The 25029-nt window shown below is 41.5% G+C and overlaps 1 long non-coding RNA gene across 5 annotated transcripts; it reads left to right on the top strand.

Moving 5' to 3' along the window:
* The first annotated feature begins 345 nt into the window (after positions 1–345).
* LOC141698037 (uncharacterized) lies at positions 346–23920 on the top strand. 5 transcript variants are annotated; one of them, XR_012564930.1, is made up of 4 exons: positions 346–659; positions 813–943; positions 22284–22370; positions 23176–23920. It is a non-coding gene; the product is annotated as an uncharacterized LOC141698037 (long non-coding RNA). The 5 variants fall into 5 exon arrangements; XR_012564927.1 differs by adding an exon at positions 1160–1225 and having other exon boundaries at positions 22284–23920; XR_012564929.1 differs by having other exon boundaries at positions 813–1225.
* The last annotated feature ends 1109 nt before the right edge of the window (positions 23921–25029 follow it).

The following is a 25029-nucleotide window of genomic DNA, read 5'->3' as shown; positions in this document are numbered from 1 at the left end:
TGGATTTGTCTTTGGAAAGTAAGATTATATCTAATAACTGATTTATAAATAATAAAAAATTTTATTTTAATATAAAATTATTAAATTTTACTTAATTAATTTTAATTGAAATTACTAAATTAATTATTTATAGAATATGGCATCTTGTAATAGTTTTAAATTTTTTATAAATAAATTAAATTAGATAAGTCATTTTAATAATTAAAATATATAAAGTTTAAAATATTATAATATTTTTAAAATAAAAAAGATAAATTATTTGGCAAGTTGAAATGGGTTGAGCTGGGTTACAGGAATAAATGGATCGGGACGAGGTTAAAAATTAACAAAGCGGGAATTAGAAATTTCACAAAAAAGAAAAGAGGGAAATTTCTTTCTCACCTCATCTGATATAGAGCGGCGGAAAAGTAGGGTTGAGAAGAACTCTAATTATAATCATCTCAACCCTCTCAACATATTCATCTCTCCCTCTCTCCAGAAACATGTTCAATTAGAAAAATCTCAATTGGGCCTAATCGAGTCCAACTCACGATTAAAGCACAGAACACATATAAATATATTTTATTTTTATGTTAGTTGTGATTTGATGCGGTGTGCTCGTATGTTGTTTGATTTTAGTTTGAATCGAGATGTTGTGCTTGGACTGTGGTGCTTAATGGGTATGTAAAGTGTGGAGATATTTTGAGTGCTAAGAAACTGTTTGATGAAATGATAGTATTTCTACCCGTTATTGCTCATTTGTTTTTTTTTAATTTCTTTCTCAGTAGATGCCACTCTATGTTTTCTTAATATACTTGCCACTCTTTTTGCAGATGAAGACAGGTTGTTTTGCTCTTGTTCTATGTTTAAATATTACTGTTGACCCCCCTGATGTAATAAAGATATCAATTCAATCTCTCCCTCTCTCGCCGATTATATTCTAGGCTGTGGCGGATTCGTCGAGGTGACTATATATTTTTCATGTGTTTCTTTATCGATTGATCGTATAATTATTAGACCAGATTAACTTGTATCTGTTTTAACATATATTATGTTTTTAATTTGGAGTACATGTATTTGTTTTACTGCTCGATTTTAAGTTTATTGCTGCTGAATATTAGTCTTAGTTTTACATTCAATTATTTCCGGCCCTGTGGATTAATAAGTGATTGAGGTGTAGGAGAGTTCTGCTTTGATCAAGTCAAGGAAGCCGACTGATGGGAAATTAGATTATTCACATATTACGGTACAAATTCTATATATGTATATTTCTATATTTGTGTTTCACTTAATTAGGATAAGCTTCCGGCATTTAGTTTGGTTACGGTTGACTTGAAGGATGGATTAAATAATGTATTTTTGTTCGAGGAAACAGTATAGAGTTGTCGTGGTCAATAGTGTCTGAGTGTTTGTGTGTATAGTCTTGTACTGTTATTGTTAGTTATTATTGTGGTAAGATACGTGTTTAGAATTTTAAATTGCAAGTATAGTTTTATTTTTGTTATTTTAGTCATTTCTTTCAATTTAGTATATTCTTTCTTATATTTTTGGATTGTTAGAACCTTATGGTTTGGCTAAGAAGATGCAGACTAGCATGTTATTTAAGACTATGAAAATGGAATCCCAATTGCGTTATACTCTGTATTTACTTTTAACTAGTTTTAAATTGATGACAAGTGCTGGAGTATAATGTTTTTGTATAATTGATTATTTCTGTATGTTAGCAAGTAATTCTTTTATTGTGATCGATTTTTGTTAAATTTCTGCTAGTTGAAAAATAACGCTTATAAGAAAAATTGGTTGATAGGGATAAATAAGTCCTGATTTTATAATTAATGGGCTGCTAGACCCAATAATAAGATGTATAATATTCAGACCAGAAAGGTTAAGCCTAATGGACCAGATCAGGCCTGGTGGAATAAAAAAGGCCCAAAAGCCCTGATTATTAATTAATTTCGTAATTAATTAATAAGGGAAAAATCACATATTGAGAAGAGTCCCGATAAGGATATAAATCCTTATAGATTAGCCTCAAGGGGACCTAAAAGGATAAGGAATCAGCTTTCTACTTCATAGGACTCCTAAGTTTATCCTAATTCAGAGGCTTGTCCACCAAGTCTCCTACACCAAGTCCAATTCAAGGACTCCCAACATCTATATAAGGGGTCTCACCCCACAAATCAGAACTACGTTTTTGACTTGATCCTTGGCAATCAGCAAGGTACGTAGGCATCTTGTTAAGGCAGATTGAGTCACGAAACACAAGAGCAGTCAAATCGAGCCTTGAAGCTCACGTTCCTTAGTATTAAATACAACAATTATATATATTAGTTTTTTATCCATAACATTTGGCGCCGTCTGTGGGAAAACAACAACAACCATGGCGAGAACACGGAGAACGATTGGAGCTATAGAGGAAGGAACACCATCAGAGACAACCCAGGTGATTTCATCAACCGTGGAGGTTCCTCCCCATTCAACTTATGCATCTACTCAGGAGGAAGCCCAGACAGGGGCAACTCAACCCCAGCTACAAGGGACAACTCCCCCGATTCAAGGTACGAATCCTCAAGTTCAACAAATACATATACCTGTGAATTCTCGACCCGTCGGGTATGAATATTCAACTATTGTTACTACTAACTCCCCTTATGGGATGCCCCTTCACCCTGAGGTTGGAGGAAGCGGATATGCTGGGCGAAGCGAAGCACGAAGGTGGTCGCCCCCCTATATACGAGGTTTGGGTCCTATCCCTGAGGATCGGGAATTTTCTGGTCCATACACTGAGAGAGACTCCGAATCTTCGGATGATGAAGTGGCCCCGAGAAGGAGGCGTCCTGGAAAAGAGCCAATGGCCGATGGAAGGCAACGCCCCCAAAGCACCCCAGGGGCGAATCCCCAAGTAGTGCAGGAAAGGATCAGGGCTCATGAGGCTGAAATCCAAAGGTTGAGGCGTGATTTGGAGGCTCACCAGGCCACCAGACCCCACATACCTCCTAGGGGGAAAAATCCTCCTCCTATCATAGACCTGGATGGTCCGGTAAGAAGAAGGGCTGCTGTCCCAAGAACTGATCCAAGCAATCTCCTTCCCCTTGGAGATCCTGACGATCCAACTCCACCCTTCACAGAAGAGATAATGAATGCCCATATCTCAAGGAAATTCAAGATGCCCACTATCAAAGCCTATGATGGCACGGGAGACCCCGCTAATCATGTTAGGACATTCTCTAATGCACTGCTGCTGCAACCCGTGAATGATGCTATAAAATGTCGGGCCTTCCCTCAAACCCTGTCGGGTATGGCTCAAAGATGGTACAGTCGCCTACCCCCAAATTCTATTGGATCATTCAGAGAATTAAGTCAGGCTTTTATTAAACAATTCATCAGTGGAAGAGTCCATGAGAAAAGTTCAGCATCTCTTATGAGTCTTGTGCAAGGAGCTAAGGAATCCTTGAGGGATTACCTGAATCGTTTTACAAAGGAGGCTTTAAAAGTCCCAGACCTTGATGATAAGGTAGCCATGATAGCACTGCAACAAGGAACTAGGGATGAGTTTTTCAAGATGTCCTTGGCCAAACGTCCCCCAGAAAACATGTTGCAACTCCAAGAGAGGGCAGGGAAGTATATCAAGGTTGAAGAAAGCATGAGGAAGACCGTAGTAAGTAATGAGCCCACTGGAGGCAAGAAACGAAAAACTGATTTGGAGTATATCGCTAAGGACAAATATCCTAGAATCGAACAAAACCCTGATTCAACCCCCAAGAAGGGAGGACCTGGGCAAAAGTTCACTGAATACGCTAAGCTGAATGCTCCCAGAAGTCAGATTTTGATGGAGATTGAGAAAGACAGAGATATTCGCTGGCCTAAGCCCTTGAACGCTGATCCCGCCAAGCTAGATAAGGGCAAGTATTGCAGGTTTCACAAAGATGTTGGCCATGACACCGATGAGTGTAGGCAATTGAAAGATGAAATTGAGTTTTTGATTCGAAAAGGAAGATTGAACAAGTATACTGGAGATGGAGAGGATAGAAATAATAATGGAAGGAAGAACTTTGAAGATCGTAGGAGAGACCAAGACGATCAGGGGCGGAATCCCCAACCTAGAGGGCCGGTTATAAATGCAATTTTTGGAGGACCGCGACGCCCTCGAGGGCCAGTGATAAACACGATCTTTGGAGGTCCAACTGCTGCTGGATTGTCCAAAAATTCCAGAAAGGCATATACTAGAGAGGTTATGCATATTGTTGGAGAAGCCCCGAAGAGTGCCAGGACAGAAGTAACATTGGCTTTTGATGATTCCGACCTAGAGGGTGTGAAGTTTCCCCATGACGACCCGCTGGTCATAACACCGATAATAGGAAATAGCCCGGTTAAGAGGGTCCTTGTGGATAATGGTGCTTCTGTGGATATCTTGCTCCACGACACCTTTCTAAGAATGGGGTATAACGACTCCCAGTTGACACCAACCGACATGCCGATATATGGATTTGCTGGAGTAGAATGTCCTGTGGAAGGGATAATCAAATTGCCAACCACCATAGGTACGGAACCAAGGCAAGCAACGCAGATGCTGGATTTCGTGGTGGTAAAGGCTAGTTCAACTTATAATGCTATCATGGGGAGAACAGGGATACATGCCTTTAAGGCAGTCCCCTCTTCCTACCATTCAGTCATGAAGTTTCCCACCCGAAATGGGATTGGAGAAGAGAGAGGAGATTAAAAAATGGCTATAAGCTGTTATGTGGCCTCTTTGAGGGCAGATGGAGTCGGGGGCAGGTTCTTCCTATTGAAGATATGGATGTTCGAGAAAATGATGAGAATAGAGGAAGGCCAGTAGAAGAATTGGTTTCGGTTCCTTTAGACCCCGAGAATCCTGAGAGGATGACTTTCATTGGAGCCAGATTAGAGGAGCCTCTTAGAGGGAAGTTAGTGAAATTTTTACAAGAAAATAGTGATGTGTTTGCATGGTCAGCAGCTGATATGCCAGGCATAGACCCGGAGTTAATTACTCACAAGCTAAACGTGGATCCAAGCCGGAAGACAGTGAAACAAAAGAAAAGAAATTTTGCCCCGGAAAGACAGGAGGCTATAAAACAGGAAGTAGAAAAGCTCTTAGAGGCTGGTTTCATTGAGGAGATTCAATTTCCGGAGTGGTTAGCAAACCCTGTAATGGTGAAGAAGGCTAATGGAAAGTGGAGGATGTGTATAGACTTCACTGATCTGAATGATGCATGACCCAAAGACTGTTTCCCGCTGCCTAGAATTGATACTTTGATTGATGCCACTGCTGGACATGAGATGCTGAGTTTCATGGATGGATTTAGCGGATACAATCTGATCAAAATGCATAAGAATGACATTCCAAAGGTATCATTTATCACTGACTTTGGTGTTTATTGTTATCTTGTTATGGCGTTTGGTCTCAAGAATGCAAGAGCCACCTATCAGAGGTTGGTGAATAAAATTTTTAAGGATCTTATTGGGAAGACTATGGAAGTCTATGTTGATGACATGCTAGTCAAGAGTCTAGTAAAGACTGATCATATAACCCATTTGAGGGAAGCTTTTGAGGTCCTAAGGTACCACAAGATGATGTTGAATCCAACGAAGTGTGCTTTCGGAGTAGGATCGGGAAAATTCTTGGGATTGATGGTCTCAAAGAGAGGAATTGAGGCCAACCCCGATAAAATAAAGGCAATCCTGGATATGGAACCACCAAAAACTGTCAAGGATGTACAGAAGCTCACAGGAAGGGTTGCGGCGCTAGGACGATTCATCTCCAAGTCAGGAGACAAGTGCTTGTCATTCTTCAAGTCATTAAAGAACATTAAAGACTTTGTATGGAGTGAGGAAAATCAGAAGGCATTTGAAGAGCTAAAGAAGTATATGGGCCAGGCCCCGTTGTTGGCCAAGCCAGTTCTGAGTGAAGTTTTATTCTTGTACTTGGCTGTTTCAGAAAGCGCCTTGAGCGCGGTGTTGGTTAAGGAGGAACTGAAAGTCCAGAAACCCGTATACTATGTCAGCAAAATCTTGTATGGTGCAGAGTTGAATTATTCAACTATTGAGAAATTCGCTTTAGCCTTGGTAATGGCTTCAAGAAAGTTGCGTCCTTATTTTCAAGCTCACCAGATTGAAGTGCTAACAAATCAGCCGCTGAGAAACATCATTCACAGTCCCAAGGCAAGTGGGAGGCTGATTAAGTGGGCAATAGAGTTGGGAGAGTTCGATCTCAAGTATAAGCCACGTACGCCCATAAAAGCCCAGGCACTAGCTGACTTCGTGGTGGAATGTACCATACCCAACCAAGAAGTCGGGGGGCAGAAAGATACCATACCTCAAGACAAGGGAGTCGACAATAGGGACAAGGAGAAAGAATATTGGGTTCTCTATTTTGATGGCGCATCAAAAACAAATTCCAGTGGAGCAGGGTTGGTTTTGCAAAGCCCTGATGGATTCCTAATTGAGTATGCTATGAAGCTAGACTTGCCAACCACAAACAATGAAGCAGAGTATGAAGCCCTGATTGCTGGCCTTGGTCTAGCTGGGACACTTAGAGTCAAAAACTTAAAGGTCCGTGGAGACTCGAAGCTGATCATATCCCAGGTAAAGGGAGAATTTGAGGCAAGGGATGATACGATGGCCAAGTATGTTCGCCTAGTAAGGGCTGTAATGACCCAATTTAATGAATGCCATGTTGAACACATTCCAAGGGAAGAAAATGCTAAAGCAGATGCACTATCAAAGTTCGCTTCGTCTGAGATTGAAGAAAGTTCAGGAAGTATGTACTTCCGTGTTTTGAAGACACGGAGCATAGATGTTAAGCTTGTGGCTCCCTTAGGCTTGGGGACGTCATGGATTGATCCCATCAAGGCTCACATTCAGACCGGTTGGTTGTCAAGTGATACAACTGAGGCACGGAAGTTAACTATTCGAGCACTAAGGTACTCCTTGATAGATGGAATTCTGTATAAGAGATCTTTCGTGGTTCCTTACTTGAGGTGTCTCAGGCCCGACGAGGCACGCTTGGCTCTTGAGGAAGTGCATGAAGGTATTTGTGGGCTGCACTTGGGGGGCAGGGCCTTGGCTCATAAGATAACCCGTTTAGGCTTCTATTGACCAGAAATGATGGCTGATGCCAAAGAATATGTGAAGAAGTGTGATCGCTGTCAAAAGCATGCACCAGTTGTTAGACAACCCCCCGAGATGCTGACCTCTATCAACTCGCCTATTCCCTTTGCCATGTGGGGGATGGATATTCTAGGGCATTTTCCTATGGCCACGACACAAAGGAAATTTCTGATTGTAGCCATTGATTATTTCACCAAGTGGATCGAAGCCAAACCCTTGGCCAAAATCACTACTAAGCGGGTTGCACAATTCCTGTGGGAAAACATTATGTGCCGATATGGAATTCCCCGTATCCTCGTCACTGACAATGGAACACAATTCAACAATGAGGAATTCAAGAAGTATTGTGAAGAAAATGAAATTGAGTTACGATTCACCTCTGTGGCTCATCCGCAAGCCAATGGCCAAGCAGAGGTAGCAAATCGGATAATCCTGGATGGAGTAAAGAAGAGGATCGAGAAGTCAAGAAATAATTGGGTAGATGAGATACTTCCAATATTATGGGCCTACAGGACTACCTGTAGAGTCACGACAGGAGCAACTCCCTTCATGTTGGCATATGGGGCAGAAGCAGTAGTTCCAGTAGAGATATCACATTCCTCTCCAAGGATTCAGGCTTTCAATGCAGAAGAAAATGAGGAGGGGCAAAGGTTAGCCCTGGATCTGATCGATGAAGTATGAGATAGGGCACATGTAAAGATAGTAGAATATCAGAAAAAGGCTTCATTCTACTATAACCTAAGGGTTAAAGAAAGGTTTTTTAAACAAGGCGATCTAGTCTTGAGAAAGATAGAAGCATCTGGTGTAGGACAAAAAGGGAAGCTTGCCCCGAATTGGGAAGGGCCGTACAGAGTCAAGAGTGTTCAAGGTAGAGGAACCTACAAGCTAGAGACTATGGATGGTTTTGAAGTCCCGAGAACTTGGCATGCAAAACCTGAAGGTTTACTATGTGTAGGGCAGCCGGATACGATTCTCACTCGTCAGGATGGCGAGTAGGTTGAAAAGCACCTTGAAGCTTTGCTTGCTTAGGATTTATATGTTTTAGTTTTATTACGAAGTTTATTAAGACTTGTGTAAGGGACGAATCCCAGACAATTTTATGAAATTCATGAATTATTCAAAGTATGTTTGTGGCCTAACGAATAAAAACCAAATGCATGGATGCAAGCATAAAAGGTGATAAAATAAGATCAGATAAATATTACAAGAAATTTGATAAAAAAAAGGGTCTCGAAAATAAAACAAGCCACGCAGGGCTGAAAAAGCTCTAAGAAGCTGAGGTGCCCTCAGCATCCGTATCATCATCCTCTCCACTCTCGCTGGATGTCTCTGTCGTCTCGGAGGAGGAAAAGTTGTCGTCCTCAGCATGTCTGGAAGAAGACTCGGGAGGAGGAAGGAGTGGATCCTGAGGAACATGGTCCGAGACAACTACTCGGGTACGAAACCTCTGTAGCAAAGCCTCGTCATCAGGGCAGATGTAGTCTGCCGGGTTAATATCAGGACAAGCCTCGTTCACGGTCCCAAGGGCCGTGTCCCAACCAGTCCTAAAAAATCCGGGAAAGACTCAATCATCCCTAATCCTCATGGATTGGGCAAACTCCTCCGAGTCCAGATAGTTGTCTATAGCTTTATCCTTCTCCGCCCGAAGTACCACCAGCTCGGCGTTAGACTCTTCGAGTTCTTCCTCCTTGCGCTTGAGCTTCTTCTCCAGGGTAGCATACTTCTTCTGTTGCCTCCTGAGGGCATTATCGGCCTTATCAGAAGCCCGCTTCCACGATTCGGCTTGCCTCACAGCGCCTTGAAAGTAGGCGTTAGACTGGAACAAATCAATTAACAAAGTATAAGGCAAGAAAATGCTACAAGAATGAAAAATAAGTTCAAAAAAGAGAAGGCATACCGAAGCCAGAGACTGAGCTCCCATGAGCTTAATCCTCTCAAGATCAGGTGTGGCCACCACATCAGTAAAGTCCTTGGGAGTCACGTTATGGTAGGACCAATCCCAAGCATGTTTCGTGGAACCAACTACGGTGTCCCCTCGGCGGAATCCCCAGAGAGGCTGAAAGGCGCCTGTGGCAGCAGCAGTAGGGGCAGCAGCAGTGATAGGAGCGTTATGACCCCCAGCTCCTTCAGTTGAAGCCTCCCCTATAGGCTCTTTCTGTTTCTTCAAAAAGATAGGCTCCGTGGCCTTTCCCCGGGTGTCTAGGCCTGCGAGCCGAGCTTTCTTCATCCTAGCTCTAGCTGTCTCCTCAACCAAAGGAACATTGTCCTCGTTAATCTCCTTAGCAGCTGAAACAAAACAAAGGACAAAATAAGTGAAGTTAATAATGCATGAAATGAAGTAAAATTGAGAAGGGAAGAAAAATACCCTGTTGAGAAACAGAGGATAGTCCCACATGAATCAGGAAAAACTCCTCTAAGAGAGTCCAGCTGGTGGTCGTGCCATCATCCTGAGTAAGCCCATTATAAATAATAGTTTCTTCAGGAGTTAAGTGAATGGATTTGAGGCTACCATCACTAACCTTCCCAAAGGAAGATCGAAAAAGTGTGCCCCAGTCACCATTCTCCCAACATAACCCGACGAAACTATTCCTCCAATTTTGATTATTATCAGGAATAGAGGCGCTGTTAAAGATATGTTTGCTTTTGGGCCTTTGCTTGACATAGACCCAGCCGCAGATACTGGAAGAATTATTGTAACACTGAAAGACCTTCCTAAAAATAGCTACAGAAAGAGGAAAGCCCTCCCTAAGACAGCAGACCATAAAACATAGAATGTTCCTCCAGGCGTTTGGAGGAAGCTGACACGGGTTGATTTGTAAATCAGCCAAAAGATGAGGAATAAAAGGGTGAAAAGGAAACCTAAGCCCAGCATTAAGGGCATCTGTGTAAATGAAGAGAGTATCGGGTCTCCAGTGGCAAGTACGATCACCACCAGAGACTGGAACTAATCTAAGAGGAGGAAGGACGTTATAACGAGCATTTAGTTTATTGAAATCTATGTTGTGCCAAGTATTACAATGATTAAAAGAGTCGAGATGTGCAGTGGAGGGATATTCATCCCCCCTAGTGTTAATCATATCAATTAAAGACATATATGAAGAGCGGATCTCGATATCCTTACCTCGTTTTGAAGCCGAGGCTATCTTGGCCGCCCTCTCGGAACTCTTGTCAGCCATTTAGTAAAGACTGGAAAAGAAGGCTGGAAGCTAGGGGAGGAAAGTTGAAAAAGGAGAAAGATTGGAGAGTTTTAGAAATGAATGAAGTAAAGGGTGAAGAGTGTGAGTGAGAGCACATTCCCCCCCCCCCCCCCCCGCCTTTATATAGGAGGAAAAGGAGGAAATTGGGCCTAGAAAAGCCCATTCAGGCCCAAAAAAAGAAGGTTCTGGAAGCATCAGGAAATCCTTGGAAAATTCAAGAAAGAAAACTTGAGTTTTTTTGAAGATTCTGGAAGAATCCAGAAACAATCCTAGAGTAATTTGGAGTTTGGGTTTAGAAAACAAAAGCCCAGTTAAGGGCCCAAGTGTTGAAAGAGGCCCAAATGATTTTAGGGGTGGAAAAGAAGTCCCACTAAGATAAAAAAAATTTTTTTTTGGCCTGAACCCAAAACGTTGGCCCAAATTGAAAGCCCAGAATTAGAGGCCCAATTGAAAGGCATGTGAAGCCCAGTAAGAGAATAAGCCCAGTTAAAATGGGCCCAAGTTTTAGCCCAGCATAAGGGGCCTAAATCCAAGTGTGTACAAAAATTTATATACATGCATATGTTCTTGGCCCTGTCGACCAAAAAGCACAGAGAAATCCTGGTCGAATGTTCTGAGTTCAAATTTCCCTCGACCAGGGCTGATAAAAGAAGCTAATTCGGTCAAGAAAGGAATTCTGACCAAAATTCTTGGTCGAAAATGATATTCCTTCGACCAAAATACCAGAATAGAATTAGTTCCTTGACCCTGTCGACCAGGAGACAATATATATTCCTGGTCGAATCAATCCTGCTCAAAAAAGCTTCGATCAAGGCACAAGATGATGGTTAATTCGGTCAAAAATGGAGATCCTGACCGAAAGGGACGAAAATCCTAGTCGAAAACTTCCTAGTCGACAAAAAAAAAACAAAACAAAAAAAGGAAAAAAATCCTGGCCGAAATTCGACCAGGACTTCTGCTCGAAATACTCCTGCTCGAAAGGCTGTCGACCAGGGCAATATGGAGGTTAATTCGACCAGGATCCTGGTCGAATGGATTCCTGGTCGAAAATTGTATAAAAAAAAAGGAAGAAAAAGGGAAGAAAAAATCCTGGAAAATTACAAAAAAAATAAGAAAATTCCTTAAATAATTTCTGAAAATTGTTAATATTTTCAGAAATAAGGAATAAATCCAGAAAATTAAAGGATAAATCACAGAAATTAGGGAAAAAATCCAGGAAAATAGGAAAAATTCCTTAAATATTTTCTGAAAAATGTCAATATTTTCAGAAATAAAGGATAAATTCCAGAAATAAAGGATAAATTCCAGAAATTAAGGGAAAAATCCAGAAATTAAGGATAAATCCCAGAAAATTAAGGGAAAAATCCAGAAATTAAGGATAAATCCCAGAAAATTAGGGAAAAATCCCAGAAAATTAGGGAAAATCCCAGAAAATTGGGGAAAAATTCCTGGAAATTAAGATAATTTCTGAATAAAAGGAAGATTCATTGTAAATGTGTAGGTCGCTCCACACTTTACGCAAAACGAAACCCTATAAGGGAACGAATAGATTTAACTTCCGCGAAACCTAATCAATGTTTCCCAAAAGTTGGGGGGCAAATTATAGGGATAAATAAGTCCTGATTTTATAATTAATGGGCTGCTAGGCCCAATAATAAGATGTATAATATTCAGACCAGAAAGGTTAAGCCTGATGGACCAGATCAGGCCTGGTGGAATAAAAAAGGCCCAAAAGCCCTGATTATTAATTAATTTCGTAATTAATTAATAAGGGAAAAATCAGCTATTGAGAAGAGTCCCGATAAGGATATAAATCCTTATAGATTAGCCTCAAGGGGACCTAAAAGGATAAGGAATCAGCTTCCTACTTCCTAGGACTCCTAAGTCTATCCTAATTCAGAGGCTTGTCCACCAAGTCTCCTACACCAAGTCCAATTCAAGGACTCCCAACATCTATATAAGGGGCCTCACCCCACAAATCAGAACTACGTTTTTGACTTGATCCTTGGCAATCAGCAAGGTACGTAGGCATCTTGTTAAGGCAGATTGAGTCATGAAATACAAGAGCAGTCAAATCGAGGCTTGAAGCTCACGTTCCTTAGTATTAAATACAACAATTATATATATTAGTTTTTTATCCATAACATTTGGCGCCGTCTGTGGGAAAACAACAACAACCATGGCGAGAACACGGAGAACGATTGGAGCTATAGAGGAAGGAACACCATCAGAGACAACCCAGGTGATTTCATCAACCGTGGAGGTTCCTCCCCATTCAACTTATGCATCTACTCAGGAGGAAGCCCAGATAGGGGCAACTCAACCCCAGCTACAAGGGACAACTCCCCCGATTCAAGGTACGAATCCTCAAGTTCAACAAATACATATACCTGTGAATTCTCGACCCGTCGGGTATGAATATTCAACTATTGTTACTACTAACCCCCCTTATGGGATGCCCCTTCACCCTAAAGTTGGAGGAAGCGGATATGCTGGGCGAAGCAAAGCACGAGGGTGGTCGCCCCCCTATATACGAGGTTTGGGTCCTATCCCTGAGGATCGGGAATTTTCTGGTCCATACACTGAGAGAGACTCCGAATCTTCGGATGATGAAGTGGCCCCGAGAAGGAGGCATCCTGGAAAAGAGCCAATGGTCGATGGAAGGCAACGCCCCCAAAGCACCCCAGGGGCGAATCCCCAAGTAGTGCAGGAAAGGATCAGGGCTCATGAGGCTGAAATCCAAAGGCTGAGGCGTGATTTGGAGGCTCACCAGGCCACCAGACCCCACATACCTCCTAGGGGGAAAAATCCTCCTCCTATCATAAACCTGGATGGTCCGGTAAGAAGAAGGGCTGCTGTCCCAAGAACTGATCCAAGCAATCTCCTTCCCCTTGGAGATCCTGATGATCCAACTCCACCCTTCACAGAAGAGATAATGAATGCCCATATCTCAAGGAAATTCAAGATGCCCACTATCAAAGCCTATGATGGCACGGGAGACCCCGCTAATCATGTTAGGACATTCTCTAATGCACTGCTACTGCAACCCGTGAATGATGCTATAAAATGTCGGGCATTCCCTCAAACCCTGTCGGGTATGGCTCAAAGATGGTACAGTCGCCTACCCCCAAATTCTATTGGATCATTCAGAGAATTAAGTCATGCTTTTATTAAGCAATTCATCAGTGGAAGAGTCCATGAGAAAAGTTCAGCATCTCTTATGAGTCTTGTGCAGGGAGCTAAGGAATCCTTGAGGGATTACCTGAATCGTTTTACAAAGGAGGCTTTAAAAGTCCCAGACCTTGATGATAAGGTAGCCATGATAGCACTGCAACAAGGAACTAGGGATGAGTTTTTCAAGATGTCCTTGGCCAAACGTCCCCCAGAAAACATGTTGCAACTCCAAGAGAGGGCAGGGAAGTATATCAAGGTTGAAGAAAGCATGAGGAAGACCGTAGTAAGTAATGAGCCCACTGGAGGCAAGAAACGAAAAACTGATTTGGAGTATATCGCTAAGGACAAATATCCTAGAACCGAACAAAACCCTAATTCAACCCCCAAGAAGGGAGGACCTGGGCAAAAGTTCACTGAATACGCTAAGCTGAATGCTCCCAGAAGTCAGATTTTGATGGAGATTGAGAAAGACAGAGATATTCACTGGCCTAAGCCCTTGAAGGCTGATCCCGCCAAGCTAGATAAGGGCAAGTATTGCATGTTTCACAAAGATGTTGGCCATGACACCGATGAGTGTAGGCAATTGAAAGATGAAATTGAGTTTTTGATTCGAAAAGGAAGATTGAACAAGTATACTAGAGATGGAGGGGACAGAAATAATAATGGAAGGAAGAACTTTGAAGATCGTAGGAGAGACCAAGACGATCAGGGGCGGAATCCCCAACCTAGAGGGCCGGTTATAAATGCAATTTTTGGAGGACCGCGACGCCCTCGAGGGCCAGTGATAAACACGATCTTTGGAGGTCCAACTGCTGCTGGATTGTCCAAAAATTCCAGAAAGGCATATACTAGGGAGGTTATGCATATTGTTGGAGAAGCCCCGAAGAGGGCCAGGACAGAAGTAACATTGGCTTTTGATGATTCCGACCTAGAGGGTGTGAAGTTTCCCCATGACGACCCGCTGGTCATAACACCGATAATAGGAAATAGCCCGGTTAAGAGGGTCCTTGTGGATAATGGTGCTTCTGTGGATATCTTGCTCCACGACACCTTTCTAAGAATGGGGTATAACGACTCCCAGTTGACACCAACCGACATGCCGATATATGGATTTGCTGGAGTAGAATGTCCTGTGGAAGGGATAATCAAATTGCCAACCACCATAGGTACGGAACCAAGGCAAGCAACGCAGATGCTGGATTTCGTGGTGGTAAAGGCTAGTTCAACTTATAATGCTATCATGGGGAGAACAGGGATACATGCCTTTAAGGCAGTCCCCTCTTCCTACCATTCAGTCATGAAGTTTCCCACCCGAAACGGGATTGGAGAAGAGAGAGGAGATCAAAAAATGGCTAGAAGCTGTTATGTGGCCTCTTTGAGGGCAGATGGAGTCGGGGGGCAGGTTCTTCCTATTGAAGATATGGATGTTCGAGAAAATGATGAGAATAGAGGAAGGCCAGCAGAAGAATTGGTTTCGGTTCCTTTAGACCCCGAGAATCCTGAGAGGATGACTTTCATTGGAGCCACATTAGAGGAGCCTCTTAGAGGGAAGTTAGTGAAATTTTTATAAGAAAATAGTGATGTGTTTGTATGGTCAGCAGCTGATATGCCAGGCATAGACCCGGAGTTAATTACTCACAAGCTAAACGTGGATCCAAGCCGGAAGACAGTGAAACAAAAGAAAAGAAATTTTGCCCCGGAAAGACAGGAGGCTATAAAACAGGAAGTAGAAAAGCTCTTAGAGGCTGGTTTCATTGAGGAGATTCAATTTCCGGAGTGGTTAGCAAACCCTGTAATGGTGAAGAAGGCTAATGGAAAGTGGAGGATGTGTATAGACTTCACTGATCTGAATGATGCATGCCCCAAAGACTGTTTCCCGCTGCCTAGAATTAATACTTTGATTGATGCCACTGCTGGACATGAGATGCTGAGTTTCATGGATGGATTTAGCGGATACAATCAGATCAAAATGCATAAGAATGACATTCCAAAGGTATCATTTATCACTGACTTTGGTGTTTATTGTTATCTTGTTATGGCGTTTGGTCTCAAGAATGCAGGAGCCACCTATCAGAGGTTGGTGAATAAAATTTTTAAGGATCTTATTGGGAAGACTATGGAAGTCTATGTTGATGACATGCTAGTCAAGAGTCTAGTAAAGACTGATCATATAACCCATTTGAGGGAAGCTTTTGAGGTCCTAAGGTACCACAAGATGATGTTGAATCCAACGAAGTGTGCTTTCGGAGTAGGATCGGGAAAATTCTTGGGATTGATGGTCTCAAAGAGGGGAATTGAGGCCAACCCCGATAAAATAAAGACAATCCTGGATATGGAACCACCAAAAACTGTCAAGGATGTACAGAAGCTCACAGGAAGGGTTACGGCGCTAGGACGATTCATCTCCAAGTCAGGAGACAAGTGCTTGTCATTCTTCAAGTCATTAAAGAACATTAAAGACTTTATATGGAGTGAGGAAAATCAGAAGGCATTTGAAGAGTTAAAGAAGTATATGGGCCAGGCCCCGTTGTTGGCCAAGCCAGTTCTGAGTGAAGTTTTATTCTTGTACTTGGCTGTTTCAGAAAGCGCCTTGAGCGCGGTGTTGGTTAAGGAGGAACTGAAAGTCCAGAAACCCGTATACTATGTCAGCAAAATCTTGCATGGTGCAGAGTTGAATTATTCAACTATTGAGAAATTCGCTTTAGCCTTGGTAATGGCTTCAAGAAAGTTGCGTCCTTATTTTCAAGCTCACCAGATTGAAGTGCTAACAAATCAGCCGCTGAGAAACATCATTCACAGTCCCAAGGCAAGTGGGAGGCTGATTAAGTGGGCAATAGAGTTGGGAGAGTTCGATCTCAAGTATAAGCCACGTACGCCCATAAAAGCCCAGGCACTAGCTGACTTCGTGGTGGAATGTACCATACCCAACCAAGAAGTCGGGGGGCAGGAAGATACCATACCTCAAGACAAGGGAGTCGACAATAGGGACAAGGAGAAAGAATATTGGGTTCTCTATTTTGATGGCGCATCAAAAACAAATTCCAGTGGAGCAGGGTTGGTTTTGCAAAGCCCTGATGGATTCCTAATTGAGTATGCTATGAAGCTAGACTTGCCAACCACAAACAATGAAGCAGAGTATGAAGCCCTGATTGCTGGCCTTGGTCTAGCTGGGACACTTAGAGTCAAAAACTTAAAGGTCCGTGGAGACTCGAAGCTGATCATATCCCAGGTAAAGGGAGAATTTGAGGCAAGGGATGATACAATGGCCAAGTATGTTCGCCTAGTAAGGGCTGTAATGACCCAATTTAATGAATGCCATGTTGAACACATTCCAAGGGAAGAAAATGCTAAAGCAGATGCACTATCAAAGTTCGCTTCGTCTGAGATTGAAGAAAGTTCAGGAAGTATGTACTTCCGTGTTTTGAAGACACGGAGCATAGATGTTAAGCTTGTGGCTCCCTTAGGCTTGGGGACGTCATGGATTGATCCCATCAAGGCTCACATTCAGACCGGTTGGTTGTCAAGTGATACAACTGAGGCACGGAAGTTAACTATTCGAGCACTAAGGTACTCCTTGATAGATGGAATTATGTATAAGAGATCTTTCGTGGTTCCTTACTTGAGGTGTCTCAGGCCCGACGAGGCACGCTTGGCTCTTGAGGAAGTGCATGAAGGTATTTGTGGGCTGCACTTGGGGGGCAGGGCCTTGGCTCATAAGATAACCCGTTTAGGCTTCTATTGACCAGAAATGATGGCTGATGCCAAAGAATATGTGAAGAAGTGTGATCGCTGTCAAAAGCATGCACCAGTTGTTAGACAACCCCCCGAGATGCTGACCTCTATCAACTCGCCTATTCCCTTTGCCATGTGGGGGATGGATATTCTAGGGCATTTTCCTATGGCCACGACACAAAGGAAATTTCTGATTGTAGCCATTGATTATTTCACCAAGTGGATCGAAGCCAAACCCTTGGCCAAAATCACTACTAAGCGGGTTGCACAATTCCTGTGGGAAAACATTATGTGCCGATATGGAATTCCCCGTATCCTCATCACTGACAATGGAACACAATTCAACAATGAGGAATTCAAGAAGTATTGTGAAGAAAATGAAATTGAGTTACGATTCACCTCTGTGGCTCATCCGCAAGCCAATGGCCAAGCAGAGGTAGCAAATCGGATAATCCTGGATGGACTAAAGAAGAGGATCGAGAAGTCAAGAAATAATTGGGTAGATGAGATACTTCCAATATTATGGGCCTACAGGACTACCTGTAGAGTCACGACAGGAGCAACTCCCTTCATGTTGGCATATGGGGCAGAAGCAGTAGTTCCAGTAGAGATATCACATTCCTCTCCAAGGATTCAGGCTTTCAATGCAGAAGAAAATGAGGAGGGGCAAAGGTTAGCCCTGGATCTGATCGATGAAGTACGAGATAGGGCACATGCAAAGATAGTAGAATATCAGAAAAAGGCTTCATTCTACTATAACCTAAGGGTTAAAGAAAGGTTTTTTAAATAAGGCGATCTAGTCTTGAGAAAGATAGAAGCATCTGGTGTAGGACAAAAAGGGAAGCTTGCCCCGAATTAGGAAGGGCCGTACAGAGTCAAGAGTGTTCAAGGTAGAGGAACCTACAAGCTAGAGACTATGGATGGTTTTGAAGTCCCGAGAACTTGGCATGCAAAACCTGAAGGTTTACTATGTGTAGGGCAGCCGGATACGATTCTCACTCGTCAGGATGGCGAGTAGGTTGAAAAGCACCTCGAAGCTTTGCTTGCTTAGGATTTATATGTTTTAGTTTTATTACGAAGTTTATTAAGACTTGTGTAAGGGACGAATCCCAGACAATTTTATGAAATTCATGAATTCTTCAAAGTATGTTTGTGGCCTAACGAATAAAAACCAAATGCATGGATGCAAGCATAAAAGGTGATAAAATAAGATCAGATAAATATTACAAGAAATTTGATAAAAAAAAGGGTCTCGAAAATAAAACAAGCCACGCAGGGTTGAAAAAGCTCTAAGAAGCTGAGGTGCCCTCAGCATCCATATCATCATCCTCTCCACTCTCGCTGGATGTCTCTGTCGTCTCGGAGGAGGAGGAAAATCTGTTGTCCTCAGCAGGTCTGGAAGAAGACTCGGGAGGAGGAAGGAGTGGATCCTGAGGAACATGGTCCGAGACAACTACTCGGGTACAAAACCTCTGTAGCAAAGCCTCGTCATCAGGGCAGATGTAGGCGTTAGACTGGAACAAATCAATTAACAAAGTATAAGGCAAGAAAATGCTACAAGAATGAAAAATAAGTTCAAAAAAGAGAAGGCATACCGAAGCCAGAGACTGAGCTCCCATGAGCTTAATCCTCTCAAGATCAGGTGTGGCCACCACATCAGTAAAGTCCATGGGAGTCACGCTATGGTAGGACCAATTCCAAGCATGTTTCGTGGAACCAACTACGGTGTCCCCTCGGCGGAATCCCCAGAGAGGCTGAAAGGCGCCTGTGGCAGCAGCAGTAGGAGCAGCAGCAGTGATAGGAGCGTTATGACCCCCAGCTCCTTCAGTTGAAGCCTCCCCTATAGGCTCTTTCTGTTTCTTCAAAAAGATAGGCTTCGTGGCCTTTCCCCGGGTGTCTAGGCCTGCGAGCCGAGCTTTCTTCATCCTAGCTCTAGCTGTCTCCTCAACCAAAGGAACATTGTCCTTGTTAATCTCCTTAGCAGCTGAAACAAAACAAAGGACAAAATAAGTGAAGTTAATAATGCATGAAATGAAGTAAAATTGAGAAGGGAAGAAAAATACCCTGTTGAGAAACAGAGGATAGTCCCACATGAATCAGGGAAAACTCCTCTAAGAGAGTCCAGCTGGTGGTCGTGCCATCATCCTGAGTAAGCCCATTATAAATAATAGTTTCTTCAGGAGTTAAGTGAATGGATTTGAGGCTACCATCACTAACCTTCCCAAAGGAAGATCGAAAAAGTGTGCCCCAGTCACCATTCTCCCAACGTAACCCGACGAAACTATTCCTCCAATTTTGATTATTATCAGGAATAGAGGCGCAGTTAAAGATATGTTTGCTTTTGGGCCTTTGCTTGACATAGACCCAACCGCAGATACTGGAAGAACTATTGTAACACTGAAAGACCTTCCTAAAAACAGCTACAGAAAGAGGAAAGCCCTCCCTAAGACAGCAGACCATAAAACATAGAATGTTCCTCCAGGCGTTTGGAGGAAGCTGACACGGGTTGATTTGTAAATCAGCCAAAAGATGAGGAATAAAAGGGTGAAAAGGAAACCTAAGCCCAGCATTAAGGGCATCTGTGTAAATGAAGAGAGTATCGGGTCTCCAGTGGCAAGTACGATCACCACCAGAGACTGGAACTAATCTAAGAGGAGGAAGGACGTTATAACGAGCATTTAGTTTATTGAAATCTATGTTGTGCCAAGTATTACAATGATTAAAAGAGTCGAGATGTGCAGTGGAGGGATATTCATCCCCCCTAGTGTTAATCATATCAATTAAAGACATATATGAAGAGCGGATCTCGATATCCTTACCTCATTTTGAAGCCGAGGCTATCTTGGCCGCCCTCTCGGAACTCTTGTCAGCCATTTAGTAAAGACTGGAAAAGAAGGCTGGAAGCTAGGGGAGGAAAGTTGAAAGAGGAGAAAGATTGGAGAGTTTTAGAAATGAATGAAGTAAAGGGTGAAGAGTGTGAGTGAGAGCACACTCCCCCCCACCTTTATATAGGAGGAAAAGGAGGAAATTGGGCCTAGAAAAGCCCATTCAGGCCCAAAAAAAGAAGGTTCTGGAAGCATCAGGAAATCCTTGGAAAATTCAAGAAAGAAAAGTTGAGTTTTTTTGAAGATTCTGGAAGAATCCAGAAACAATCCTAGAGTAATTTGGAGTTTGGATTTAGAAAATAAAAGCCCAGTTAAGGGCCCAACTGTTGAAAGAGGCCCAAATGATTTTAGGGGTGGATAAGAAGTCCCACTAAGATAAAAAAAAAATTTTTTGGCCTGAACCCAAAACGTTGGCCCAAATTGAAAGCCCAGAATTAGAGGCCCAATTGAAAGGCCTGTGAAGCCCAGTAAGAGAATAAGCCCAGTTAAAATGGGCCCAAGTTTTAGCCCAGCATAAGGGGCCTAAATCCAAGTGTGTACAAAAATTTATATACATGCATATGTTCTTGGCCCTGTCGACCAGAAAGCACAGAGAAATCCTGGTCGAATGTTCTGAGTTCGAATTTCCCTCGACCAGGGCTGATAAAAGAAGCTAATTCGGTCAAGAAAGGAATTCTGACCAAAATTCTTGGTCGAAAATGATATTCCTTCGACCAAAATACCAGAATAGAATTAGTTCCTTGACCCTGTCGACCAGGAGACAATATATATTCCTGGTCGAATCAATCCTGCTCAAAAAAGCTTCGATCAAGGCACAAGATGATGGTTAATTCGGTCAAAAATGGAGATCCTGACCGAAAGGGACGAAAATCCTAGTCGAAAACTTCCTAGTCGACAAAAAAAAAAACAAAACAAAAAAAGGAAAAAAATCCTGGCCGAAATTCGACCAGGACTTCTGCTCGAAATACTCATGCTCGAAAGGCTGTCGACCAGGGCAATATGGAGGTTAATTCGACCAGGATCCTGGTCGAATGGATTCCTGGTCGAAAATTGTATAAAAAAAAAGGAAGAAAAAGGGAAGAAAAAATCCTGGAAAATTACAAAAAAAAAAGAAAATTCCTTAAATAATTTCTGAAAAATGTTAATATTTTCAGAAATAAGGAATAAATCCAGAAAATTAAAGGATAAATCCCAGAAATTAGGGAAAAAATCCAGGAAAATAGGAAAAATTCCTTAAATATTTTCTGAAAAATGTTAATATTTTCAGAAATAAAGGATAAATTCCAGAAATAAAGGATAAATTCCAGAAATTAAGGGAAAAATCCAGAAATTAAGGATAAATCCCAGAAAATTAAGGGAAAAATCCAGAAATTAAGGATAAATCCCAGAAAATTAGGGGAGAATCCCAGAAAATTAGGGAAAATCCCAGAAAATTGGGGAAAAATTTCTGGAAATTAAGATAATTTCTGAATAAAAGGAAGATTCATTGTAAATGTGTAGGTAGCTCCACACTTTACGCAAAACGAAACCCTATAAGGGAACGAATAGATTTAATTTCCGCGAAACCTAATCAATGTTTCCCAAAAGTTGGGGGGCAAATGATAGGGATAAATAAGTCCTGATTTTATAATTAATGGGCTGCTAGGCCCAATAATAAGATGTATAATATTGAGACCAGAAAGGTTAAGCCTGATGGACCAGATCAGGCCTGGTGGAATAAAAAAGGCCCAAAAGCCCTGATTATTAATTAATTTCGTAATTAATTAATAAGGAAAAAATCAGCTATTGAGAAGAGTCCCGATAAAGATATAAATCCTTATAGATTAGCCTCAAGGGGACCTAAAAGGATAAGGAATCAGCTTCCTACTTCCTAGGACTCCTAAGTCTATCCTAATTCAGAGGCTTGTCCACCAAGTCTCCTACACCAAGTCCAATTCAAGGACTCCCAACATCTATATAAGGGGCCTCACCCCACAAATCAGAACTACGTTTTTGACTTGATCCTTGGCAATCAGCAAGGTACGTAGGCATCTTGTTAAGGCAGATTGAGTCACGAAACACAAGAGCAGTCAAATCGAGCCTTGAAGCTCACATTCCTTAGTATTAAATACAGCAATTATATATATTAGTTTTTTATCCATAACATTGGTGTACATTGAGAAAAAAAATGGAATTTAACACCCTGCAGGTTGAGCTTAGGACTGTTGATGGATTGGTGAAAGATAGAACAAAGTGTGCTCCTAACGGCTACTACTTCATTCCAGTTTATGACAAGGTATTTTCAATTGTATTATGCATTTTCCGCTCCAGTGGTACCCATAGTGAGTCTGTACTCTGTACTAAAATGAAATTCCTTAGCAAGGAACTATAAACATGATTTTCCAGGGTAACTAACTTGGTTCTGCGTTGGTTGAATTTTAAAATGCGCGGATTCTTTGGGCAAACTTCTTGAGGATTGCAGTTCAAAACTAAGATACAAAATGTGTATATTTTTTTTGGCAATTAAAATACATGTACTCAATCTAAAGCTGCATGTGGTCTTGACTTTCTACACAAGTAGGCTTTTACTTCTCTCATGTGCTTAATTTGTTTGCAGAAAGGCTATAACTGGTCCAGGTTTCTTTTGAAATTTATGTTTCGCTTGATTACTACTGTGTCTTTATGTTATAATTCTTTCGTTTTGTTATAATCACACATTCTAGAGTTAAGTTCAAAAGTGTAAATCCCGTGGGAATAGATTTGTCAATAATTGAACTTCTATTGCTGGGAATATACACGTATTTCATTTCCCCATCTTTTAGAAGAGTACAAGTAGTTTAAATCAGTATGAAAAATGTTTTCCGGAAGATAGCTTAGATCTTCATGTAATCAGATGTAATCTATATGTTATGCAGGTTCTTTAAATGTTGTGGAATAAAATAGATTGACAAGTATGAGTGATGTGCTTCTCTGTTAAAGTGTTATGGAACAAAGTATTTATGTCATTTTTGTATATAGAGTTTCCAGTTACCGCTTATTACTTATGAGTGATATGCTATTTTTCTTGCTCTGACTGATTAAGTTCTATGTTCTTGGTTTAGCTTGTATGTTGCTGCATTGACAGTAGTTTCAGGCTATTGATAAATTATGGGCTGGGTTTCTGAAATGTGTTTCTCAGACACAACCGCATTTGTTCCATGTTCTGTTACAGGTATATGCTAATCTTTCCACTTCATTATGCTGGTCAATGCGAGTACACCCGCATGCACATGCTGGCATATGTGTTATATATAACTTTTGGGAGCTTGCTTTAATTAATGATTGTAGTTTCATTCTACATCGGAAGCTGCCTATTTGTTTATAATGTACTTGGTTCAAGACGCTTTGTTTTTCTCGGTTTTTTTGCTTTCACATATTGTCTTTTATAATTTCAGTTTCGTTGGATATATATTACTTCGGAGAGATTTTTGCACATTACAGGCACGAGGTTCGTCAAATGAGGACAGCGTGGGCAGATGACCTGAATTAGGCAAGGGTAGAGTTAAACATATTAGTTTATGATACATGATTAGCCAAAGCGTGATCACAAAAGCAAAGATAAGAGACGGAAGGGACGTGATAACAAAAGCAGCCGGGAGACGACTCCAACTCTGGCAACACTCTGTGATTCAATAGAACTTGTTGATACTAGAATATATTTTTACAAAACTTGCTTTATTTTATTATAATAATTCATGAGTTCATAGTTATTGATTTTAATTGAGTTATTAATTTAATTATTTTTGGAGTATATCAATTCATTTTTTGGATTTAAACATTTGACTATTTATGATCATATTTATGAAAATAAAAGGAAAAAAACAAAAAAAATTATTTAATATGAATTTTTAAGAATTATTTATGTGGGTCCCATATCAACTGTATACCAGAATGGGGACTATTTGTGGGACCCATATGTGGGGCTCACATTTCTGAAAGAAATTCTAAGGTCTATTGTATGTTACTATAGCGACCAAAGTATGTTGCTGATATCTATTTTAACAGGAAATGATGTGTTACAATAGAATAGCTGCTGTGTGCTACAGATATCTATACTAATTAGTTACGGGTCAACATAGCTCTGATGTTGCCTTCACCTTTTTTGGGCCTTTAGCAACATTTTTTCGGGTCTATAGCAACACCGTTTGGGTGTTGCTTAAAGCAATCTATGCTGTAGTTTGGAGACGAGAGTTAAACAATAAAACTTGTTATCCCGACACAAATGATTTGAGCACTAGACCCCTATCGTGCCACCTCTTGACCTTCTCCTTGTACATTTTGTTGTTTTTATACGTTTGAAGCCGAAATTCATCGAGTTCATTCAATTGAAGCATTTTCTTCTTACCAGCTGCATCCAAATCAAGGTTCAACTTCTTTAAAACCCAATACGCTTTATGCTCGAGCTCCACAGGCAAATGACACCCCTTACCTTAAACCAACTGAAATGGCGACATTTCCAATGGAGTCTTGTATGTTGTCCTATACGCCCAAACAGCTTCATTAAGCTTCAAAGACCAATCCTTACTTGATGGACACACAACTTTCTCTTAAATATGCTTGATTGCTCTGTTAGACACCTCTGCTTGACCATTAGTCTGCGGATGGTAGTCTGTAGCAATGCGATGATTCATATTATATCTTTGCATCATGGCAGTGAATTTGCGATTGCAAAAATGCGATCCCTGTAGCAATGCGATGATTCATATTATATCTTTGCATCATGGCAGTGAATTTGCGATTGCAAAAATGCGATCCCTCATCACTGATAATGACTCTTGGAGTCCCAAATCTTGTGAATATCTTCTTATGAAGAAAATTAGGCGCTACCTTCGCATCATTTGTTGGAAAAGCCTTGACTTCAACCCATTTCGACACATAATCGACTACCAACAAGATATACTGATTATTGCAAGATG

Source organism: Apium graveolens, chromosome 11 (assembly GCF_009905375.1).
Source record: "Apium graveolens cultivar Ventura chromosome 11, ASM990537v1, whole genome shotgun sequence".
Lineage (NCBI taxonomy): Eukaryota > Viridiplantae > Streptophyta > Magnoliopsida > Apiales > Apiaceae > Apium > Apium graveolens.
The sequence above is the reverse complement of the archived record's forward strand: the minus strand, read 5'-3'. Positions and strand labels throughout refer to the sequence as shown.